General features: G+C 38.3%; 1 protein-coding gene across 4 annotated transcripts in view; it reads left to right on the top strand.

Annotated features, from left to right (window-relative positions):
* The window catches only part of Gria2 (glutamate ionotropic receptor AMPA type subunit 2), a 148,820-nt gene that overhangs the window by 126,944 nt on the left and 12,079 nt on the right, over nucleotides 1-9,797 (top strand). The window lies entirely within an intron of this gene.

Genomic DNA, 9,797 nt, shown 5'->3' with positions numbered 1-9,797 from the left:
ATATGATCTCCATCCTCCCTGTTATGGTCTGTGTCTAGGTGTCCCCCAAGCCTCATGCAGTGAGGGGCGGCTTCTGGAGCGTGCGCCTGGCTCATGATCCAGGGCTGGGGTTAGGCGTGCATGCTGCACCTGCCCGAGCCGCGCGCTCGCTCCGCGCTCTGCCCTGGGCGGTGCCAGGATCGGCTGTTCTGTGCCCCGCGCCACCCTGCCTGGGAGCCAGCCGAGTGCGGACTGAAACCGCCGCAGGCTGTGAGCAAAATGAACCTTTCCTCCCCTAATTTTGGCGTCAGGTATTTGTCCTGGCCGTGAGAGCAGAGGGACTGAGGCGCTTCCTGTCGTGCTGCGTGTTTCTCACGGCTTTCACATCACGTTGTGGTCTCAAGATGCGAGCATTTTCCTGCAGATGGCTCAGGTCTACCTTTCCCTGTGGCACAACGGCCTTCCAGTGCGTGGCATGGCGCATGTTCTTCACCATTCATTTGTCATGGAGATATAGACAGACAGACAGACAGACAGACAGACAGACAGACAGACAGGCAGGCAGGCAGGCAGGCAGGCAGACAGAGGTATATATATGCTATTGTTGAGTAAAATATTCAAATATAAATGTTATGAATATCTTGGGTCCAGAGCCAGTGTTCTTTCTGTAAAAACCATGGCCAACTTTAAATTTTCCATTAAAATAAAGTTCAAGCAAAATTGGAAGCAAACATGAATATACTTTTAAAGAATGAAACTGTACAGACACAATGATTAAAATGACTGCTACATTTTAATTTGGCTATAATATTGTACATGCGAATTGAAATATATGAATTCATAATACATGGTCATTTCTCTCTGTGATTGTGATAAAACATTTTTGATATGGTGAGAATATGGATTTAGCTGTTATTATTTGAAATAAGTGGCAATGATTTATGAGACATTTTTGGTCTTTCTGGCAAAAAGTTATGGATCAAGGTCTCCCTCTAGTCATTTATTTTGGGATACAAATATACTTTCTGTGTATGAGAGTAAAATTACTGAAGATACTGAGGTCTTTGGTTATCCAGAGGAATTCATACTGATAAAAATACTGAGCAATGTGTGCCGGAAGTTGTGCTGGCTGTTGACTGATTTTGCAAGCAGCTGTCTTTTGAAGACATTTTGGCAAGTAAAGCTTGTAGTGCTACATGAGGGATGTTCGCCTTGGGTGGTTGGTACGTGTATGTTACGCATATCAATTCTTTTTATTTTTCCATCCCTTCTTCCTTTCTCTCTAAATTTCTAGATAGCCTTCTGATTTGCAAAATACTTGATTCCCTGCATTTTGTGTTATTTACTCTGAATTCCAAGCTTTTTTTCTGGAACAGTTTTGCTTAACTTTACAATTTTATTTATTTGTTTGCTTGTTTATTACTTTATTAGTACATGCTTGCAGTATATAATAATTACCTTTGCTATTGGGGATCAGTGTATGTATACAACACATTGTAATTTCCTGCTTTCACTCCCCTCGCTGTACTCCTCCTTTATTTTTTCAGCATCAGATTCCTTTACTTATCTTGTAAGACCTTATAAAGTTAGTTATCATATGCACCAATTGAAAACCAGACTAATGGGCCAAAGAACATTTAATATACGAAAGACAGTTGCACTAAGTCAAGGTTCACTTCTCAAAACATTGTCCTCTCTGGATTACAATACCACTTATCCATCTTTTTTTCTTATTATCTGTCATTTATTTCATTCTATATTGTTTTTCATATAAGGGAAACATTGTGAATGGATTCATTTTAAAAGAAAAAAATCAAATTTTATTTTTAAAAAAATTGGGACTGGCGAGATAGCTCAGCAGATTAAGTACCTGCTTCGGCAAGCACAGGGATGAGGGTTTAATCCCTGGTCCCACATGCCATGCCAGCCCTGCCCCTGCGGCATGCTGAGCTGGCAACGAAGTCCGGGCATGATGGTACACAACTGTGTTCCCATCGCTGGGGAGGCTGGAAACAGGAGAGTCAGTCTGAGTCCAAGCAGTGTAGTGAGACCCTGTACCAAATGCATAAATGAAAAAAAAATGATAAGATAGAATAAACTACATCCTCATTTTTGGACTCATTTGCTTCTTTTTTGAAGCAAATATTGAAACACTACTCTGGAACCTCCCAATGGAATCTGCAGAGGTATTTTTTGAAACAATAGCAACTGGTTATAAAGGTGAGTGTGAATGGTCCATCAGTGTTCCTGTTTCCTAGAAACATCTGTGATGTCCTGAAAAGTGGTACATTTATTTTAAAGAAATAAAAAGTATGTCACAGCCTAACAGTTGGCTGTTAAGTTAGAACAATTAAACTAACCAATATAATCAGCTGTTTTCATAATTACTAATTAATTTGCTTATATGCACTCACAAACCACACACAGTGCCATATCCCTACATAAGTTGTTGAGCTTGGATCAAAACCTTCAAATAAAGTATTATAGTGGCTCCTTGTCTCACACTGCAAAGAATTTCCTGCTGCTACGTGAAAACTTCTGATGACCTCGCGTTTCAACGCAAGGACTGAGTTCCAAACTAGCTCCCAGGTTTTGTTCATATTATGCCTGTATTGTTGCATTTACTGAGTTCAGCATAAAAACTACACCGTATGAGTCTTAGCTTACTATGAGTTTTCTAAACATTTACTTTAATTCTGTTTTTACAGATTCTATTGTTGTTTTTCAGACATTCTTATAAAATTAAATCTAGTTTCATTCACTGGTCCTCCTTCTGACTTACGTGCTGTAACTTTTCTTTTTCACATGGTAGAAGTATCAAATATATGAAGAAAATTACCATCTCTTCCTTCCATTTTTCTCATCACTGAGCTCAGAATTCTAAATTCTCTCATCTGATCTTTAGTAAGTTTTCAAAGTTTTTACTACAGTTTTCCACATCTTAGGAACAGTTGTTTTGTTTCATAATTTTTAAATTTTTGTTATGTGGATCTAGAACATAGATTGATGCATTTACTCTACTCATACAGGATTCAGACCGGGTCTGGAAAATGCAGATTTCAGATCAATTTAAACCTCAAACATTTGGGTTGCGTGCAGCACAGTCTACATTACAAAAAATGCTTTGCCCCGAAAAATGTACTCTGCAGGCACTGCGCTCTCCCGGGTCCTTCTGCTCCACTTCTTTCTCCTTGCTCAGTACCAAGTATCAATCCCTCTCGCTCTAAGCCTTTGCCATTTATTATTTTATTTGTTGATTTATTTTGGATACCAGGAGATTGAACTCAGGACCTTGTGCTTGCCAGGAAGCACTTCTTCCACCGAGCTATCTCCCCGGCTCAAGGCTTTGCACTTTTAATTATGCTTTCAAAACTCTGGAATTCCATTAGAATCATCAAATGTATTGGTGTTCATGGCAACTGGACTGAATGAATGTCTTGCCCTATATCTGTGGGTGGCTGGAAACCTGGGTGATTTACGTAAAGCTTGTGCATCCCATCTTCTGGGAATCTGAGTTCATGGAAGCCGTAGTCATCCTCGCTAAATGTCGCCTTGGTTTGTGGCTTAGCAGTGCCAGCTCATGAGATTGAAAATTGCATCTTTATCTCCCATAGTAATACTGTAAAATTTGAAATATGTGCCATTTGTGTCTAAACCTGAAATAGTGGACACAGTGAGTGCATGCAATCAGTAGTATAGCAGCCCCCATACAGGCCAGGATTTGTATGAGTGGTAACCAAGTTCTGCCAAGGTCACTGGTCTTTTTCTAATATTCGCACCTAATTCTGCTAACTCTTAACTGTGTATTAAATCCACAAGAGGGCCGGCCAAATAGCTCAATGGATTAAAGCACCTGTAAGCAGGTGCAGGGGCCAGGGGTTGGATCCCTTGGCCTGTGGTGCCAGTCCCGGCCCCAGGGCATGCTGAGATGGCAATTGAGACTGGGCGTGGTGCCTGTAATCCCAGCTCTTGGGAGGCTGTAAACAGTAGAATGACTATGAGTCTCATCTATGCAGTGAGACCCTGAACACCCTGTAGTCCCTTCCCTAAAATACAGATAAGTAAATAAATAAATAATAAATCCACAAGGGGGAGGCATGCCATCGTACGCAGTGATGATACCAAAGCTGTCATGTGTTCACAGAGGAACTCGAATAAGCTCACTGCATAACCGTATGAAAACAGAATATGAGCTCGAGAGCAGAACCTTGCTCTCCCTTTTCATTGTCGGATCACGTTATGTGCATGTGTGCACACGTGTGTAACTAGCACATGAAATATCATCAGGCCATCACATTAATGGTATCATTTGTCATTCATAAAGAAACAAAAACAAGTGGAATTAGCATCTACATTTTAAACTTCAAAGACATTGTTGTCCAAGCTGAAAACTATCAGAAAGTATTGTATGTAATTGTATTTGTATTGAATGCATTATTTTAACTGTATATTTTTCATATCTAATAATAATTTTAGAGTGCCAAAGTGAATTCTATAACTAATTTTTACTCCAAGCTGATTGAAATAGTCTTAAAATATAATTTATTCAAGTCTGGTTACATATCAACAAAGTATACAGGAATATGTAACTTGATTTCTCTAATGTTTACAATGTTAATAATATAACAATAAACTTAAGTTTTCTTTTGAACAGAACATCTATCTAAACACTGCTTACATCTTTTATAGCTTGCTGTGTGTGTGCATGTACTGAGGATTTTGATACTCAATCTCCTTTTTGTTTCTGTGCATTAACAGATAATTCTGATTTAGACAAGCTACTTAATCTTTGTGAGAATTTGGATGCACATGAGATTTTTCAAATCTGTTTTAGTGCTAATTATTTGAAAATAATTGCTACTAAAAGTAGTTTTAGTCTTTAATGGATGCACTCTGATTTTTAAGAAATTGAATAGTTTTACTGGCAGAAATACAGTTTAATGTGAATGTCATATCTCAAGATTACTTTTATTTAAATTAAAAGATTACATAGAAAAATCTTTGTGCCGGCCCTGCCCCCAGGGCGCGCTGAGATGGAGATTGAGACTGGGCGTGGTGGCCCAGGCCTGTAATCCCAGCACTTGGGAGGCTATAAACAGGAGGATTACCCCTGGTCTACGCAGTAAGACCTTGTAGACCCTGTAATCCCTGTCCTAAAATACAAAAAAAGAAAAATCTTTGTGAAACAAATCATGCCATACTTTTATAAAATATTTAGGTATAACATTTTATTAATATCTAGCCAGTTAAATTATAATGAAAAGGAAACATTTTGTCTCACACATCTGATATTTATGACTCCAAAAAATTTCCATTTACTTGATCTATGACCTCATAGAATCTAAAGTTTAAATCTTTCAATACAAAAATTATAGTTTTAAATATCAAAGTTTAATAATACTGGATGACTAAAGATATGTCTAAGGAAATATCTTGAAAATTTATTGCCTTACCCTAGAATTATAATTTTTAACAATGAATCCCATCTTTTTTGTGTGTGTGTGGAACCGGGGATTGAACTCAGGCCCTTGCACTTGCCAGGGAGGCGTTTATTCTACTGAGCTACCTCCCTGTCCCCCTTGAATCCCATCTTGACAGTGCATTTCTTGTCTGTCTTCTAGTAAACTATAATTTGCAAACTAAGCAACCGGTAGTCAAACAAATTCAAGTGAATCAATATTTAATGTTCCATATTCTTTTTCTATTTGTGATATATGATGAAAACTCTTCAATATTCATAGGAATTAAGCTTAAATAGTATGCTCTTTTAAACCTTCATCTTTCAATTTTTGGCATAGCTACATGTATCACATGTGACTAATACTTATGATTAAAAACAATTTTGCATAACTTACAAAATATGTCACAGTAGAGGAGCAGCACTTGGGTACCCTTACTATACAGGTGTGGGTAGAAGTTAGGAAAGAACAGGTTCCTGAGAGAACTAAAGAGGAAATGTGGGAAGGAATTTGGATTCTAAGAATCAAAGAGGGAAAATATGTAAATGGAATTGGCTCTCTGGTGCTAGATGAAGCCGTGTCTTAAAACCTATAAATGCAGCGCAGTACTTTAGTTGGGCGGGAGGCGTGCTGAGCAGGAAACTCACGCTGCTGCAGTGCACGGTTGGAAGTGGTTAACCTGCCAAACCCTGGGTCGTGTCTTTCGTTTTTGTTGTTTTGAGACAGGGTTTTGCTAAGTCCCTAAATTGTCAGGCTGGTTTTAAACTTCATCTCCAGCCTTCCACAGAGCTGATTACAGGCATTGGTTAACATGCTAGGTCATTGGCTAGGTCATGTATTTTTAAAATTACATTTAAAAATTATAGTTTAATTATAATGGTACTTAAAGCTATGGAATGTTGAAAACAGCAACAAAGATTATTTCTGCTTTGCATCACATTCTTTTTTTTTTTTTTTTTTTTTTTTTGGTCCAAATGCCTTCAGGGCAGGTTTGGCTGGCTTGAGTTGTGGGGATCAAACCACAGCAACCTGAGCCTGACTGCTTTGTTGAAGCAGCCTCTTAAAGAACTGAGCTAAGGGGCGGGCCCCCCACATTCTTCTGTCTGAACTCAAATTCAGCCTTATATGACAGGTGATAGAGCAGAGTTTGGTTTATTTAAGAAGTCAGTGCAATTTGCAGTTTCTCTTTAACCAGGCTAAAAATGTGCTCAAATTAGACGTTGCCTAAGAAGGTAGTGCGCCTCATTGCTGCCCAGTCTTCTAGGTCTACACAAAGGGGCCATTTAAGGCAATCTGATCAGGATTTGATTTGCTTTGCTAGACAGCTGCTTAAATTTTCCTTGCTTGCTTTTGATGTAGACTATTGTAAGCACATACCATGAATCCCTAGAATCCAGAATGTTAACAAGAAATCCTACTTATAAGACATCATTTTAGTAGACTACAGGAGAGTTCTTTAACTTGGAAAATATCTGCATTTTTTCAGAAGTTAGGAGATTTTAGGACATCCTTTCCAGGGTGTCCCATAGCTCATTAACTGACAGATTGGGCCAAGTTAAATATTTTCATTTAAATGGGCTGGACAATATGCACACTTTCAATGGTAAGCAAAAGAGAGCTTTGCTTTCTTTGGGAGTGCTTTTCTGTTAGGTAAATTATTTTTTGTTTCTGTGGGTTTGGAGATGATCAACATTTTTGTTACCAGTTTCCTACTTAATTCAGACTAACAATTTTTGCGATATTGTCAATAAGAATTAAACAGAACTGTTGAACTAAATTTAGGAGGAAGATAATCAGAATCTCTCTGTTCTTTCGAAAGTGTCTGTGATATCCCAAGTAATCCATCCCCTGCCCTGGTGAACATAGCTTTCCTCATAACAGTAGCAGACTGTTCATGGACTATGTTGGTTGTATAACTTTAGCCAAATCCTTTCAAACAGTAGTCCTTGAACAGATACAAAAATATCACATTACCTTTGCTAAGGAAGTGAACAGTAGATTAACAATTAGGAGTGAAAGTGGGGGCAAGTGTGCATCTAACAAAAATTTATTCTTGGGGCCAGGGAGATGGCTCAGTGGCATAAGTTCCTGTCTGGCAAATGCAAGGTCCTGAGTTTGATCCCTGGTATAAATAAATAAATAAATAACTTGGAATTGTAGGGTCTTAATTAGATATTTTATAGTTTTATTACTTCACAAGTGAATAATAAAACCCTAGTAGTCTAGACAAATAGAAATAATACCTAGGCAGTCCTACTATAAGCCAGTGATTTAGTTTAACATAATCTGTAGGTCTAAATGAAATAATTGTCTTTCAAGATGACCCAAAACTACATAAAGCTCAAATAGCTTAATTAAAACAGTATTGTCAGATATATTTATTCTATATTTGATTTTAAAGCTCTTTAATTCTTAGAAATACTGTCTTAAAATAGCCACAAAAGGGCTTGGGAATGTATGGAGATCAATGCAAATGCTTTATATTTGATACATTCTTAAATTGGTCAGGAAAATGTTTATGAGTAAAATGGAAAATTTCACTTTATTTTTTCAAAACCATTCACATTTAAGAATCATTTTATAAGGCTGGGCATGGTAGTGGATGCCTGTAATTCCAGCACTTAGGAGGCTAAGACAGGAGGATCATTGCAAGTTCAAGGCCAGCCTGAGCTGCATAGTGAGACCCTGTCTCAAAAACACCTACACAAAGAAAATAATTGTTTAATATAATATTTAATGCTTGTAAATTGATATTACAAACTTAGAATAACTGACATGAGTAATGGATGATTTGTTAAAATATGTAATTTCATTCTGAAATGGTTTTTATCAACTTAAAATTTTGTTCCAAAACACCCTGACATCATGTTTTTGTGAAAATTCAAGTTCCAAAAAGGAGTTTAATAAGAGTGGACATTATTTACTGAAAGCCAAATATTGTGGCATCTTGAAATGAGGTAGGACGAGGAAGGCAGAGCACAGGAGATAAAAGGAGCAAGAGCTCCTGCATGAGGCAAAGAGCTGGCTGATTTCTTAATATGTTCAAAGTAGAAGACACCTAGGTCAGGGATAAGAAGAATGAAGGTAGACAAAGAAAAAAAGGAGAAAAGAGGAATGAAATGGAAGTAAGCCTTTGTAAATAAAGAGGACAGGAGCTGAAGGCGGATGGGAATGGGGAGAAAAGGCATAAAGATACATCATGCTCTGGTTCCACACCCGATGACAAATGTGACCAATATGTATATAACTTGTGCCAATAAACTTAATTTGAAAAATAAAAATGTAAACTCACAAAGACCCAACGAACTGATGGAAAACATGGTCTCCCCCAGCACACCCCTCGCTATTTGAGTAGAACACACTCACTGTGCAGCTACTACGTGCGTAACATTGTACCACCATGGTGAGGCCCAGAAGGATGAATCGTGTTAGATGAGATCCTGGTGGATCTTTCTGTCCTGTAGATGGGTGTCAGACCAGAGCAGAATCCGGATTTATCGGGTACTAATTTTCTAAGGTCCTAAGAAGGAGCATTGTACAGAAATAGAGAAACTGAAGTACTGAATGAGGTTGAAGAGCGGTTGCGAGACATGAGTAGAGGAAAGAATCAGTACAAACAAAGATGTTGATATAGATCAAGGGTGGGTGTGGCTTAGGTGACTCACTGTATAGATCCCAGAGCAGGAGTGACCAGAAGCCTGCGGCAGCATCACTGTCACTCTTTGCTAGTGACGAATGGGGAGGCAACTCCCTCTCTGTGTGGCCTGAATGATAGTCCTCGGTGACACCTGCCTATGCATGTCTGCTTGCACCTGACCCATGATTTTCACCAAAATCCAATGCTTTCACACATACAGGTGCCCAGATGACTTGGGCAGCATTCTAAACAGGTCTGCATATACATCAGATGTGTACTGATGGTGAACGGATGCAGCCTGGTTCGCTCCAAGACATAGGTTATAATTTTACAATTCTTTGAAAGGAAAAGCAAAGACGAGCTTCCCCATCAGATCTCGTGGGCTTTAAACATCAGTTTTTAATTTCAATTTTCCATTCCAGACTTCTTATATTAGAATAACAAAGGGAGTTATTCAAAGTCACCTTCCCAAAAGGGGTTGAATTCATTTGAGGAAATTGTGCATAGAACAATAAGCAGACATTCAAATGCTTTGCATTTCTAACTCTGTGCTCAGCATCTTTTAGCTGGGAGCAGGCAGTATTAATTGATTTTCTTGATGTCTATCTTTGCTATTGAGTCAATTAAGTTTTAAGATAAGTATTCCTTGAACAATAAAGTTTCAATTAGCTGTTCTTTCTTTTCCTCTTTTCTTTCTTGTCTGTCACGGATAACAATGTCTA

Source organism: Octodon degus, unplaced genomic scaffold (assembly GCF_000260255.1).
Source record: "Octodon degus isolate 3935 unplaced genomic scaffold, OctDeg1.0 scaffold00101, whole genome shotgun sequence".
Classification (NCBI taxonomy): Eukaryota; Metazoa; Chordata; class Mammalia; order Rodentia; family Octodontidae; genus Octodon; species Octodon degus.
Note: the sequence above shows the minus strand (reverse complement) of the source record. Positions and strands in the feature narration are given on the sequence as shown.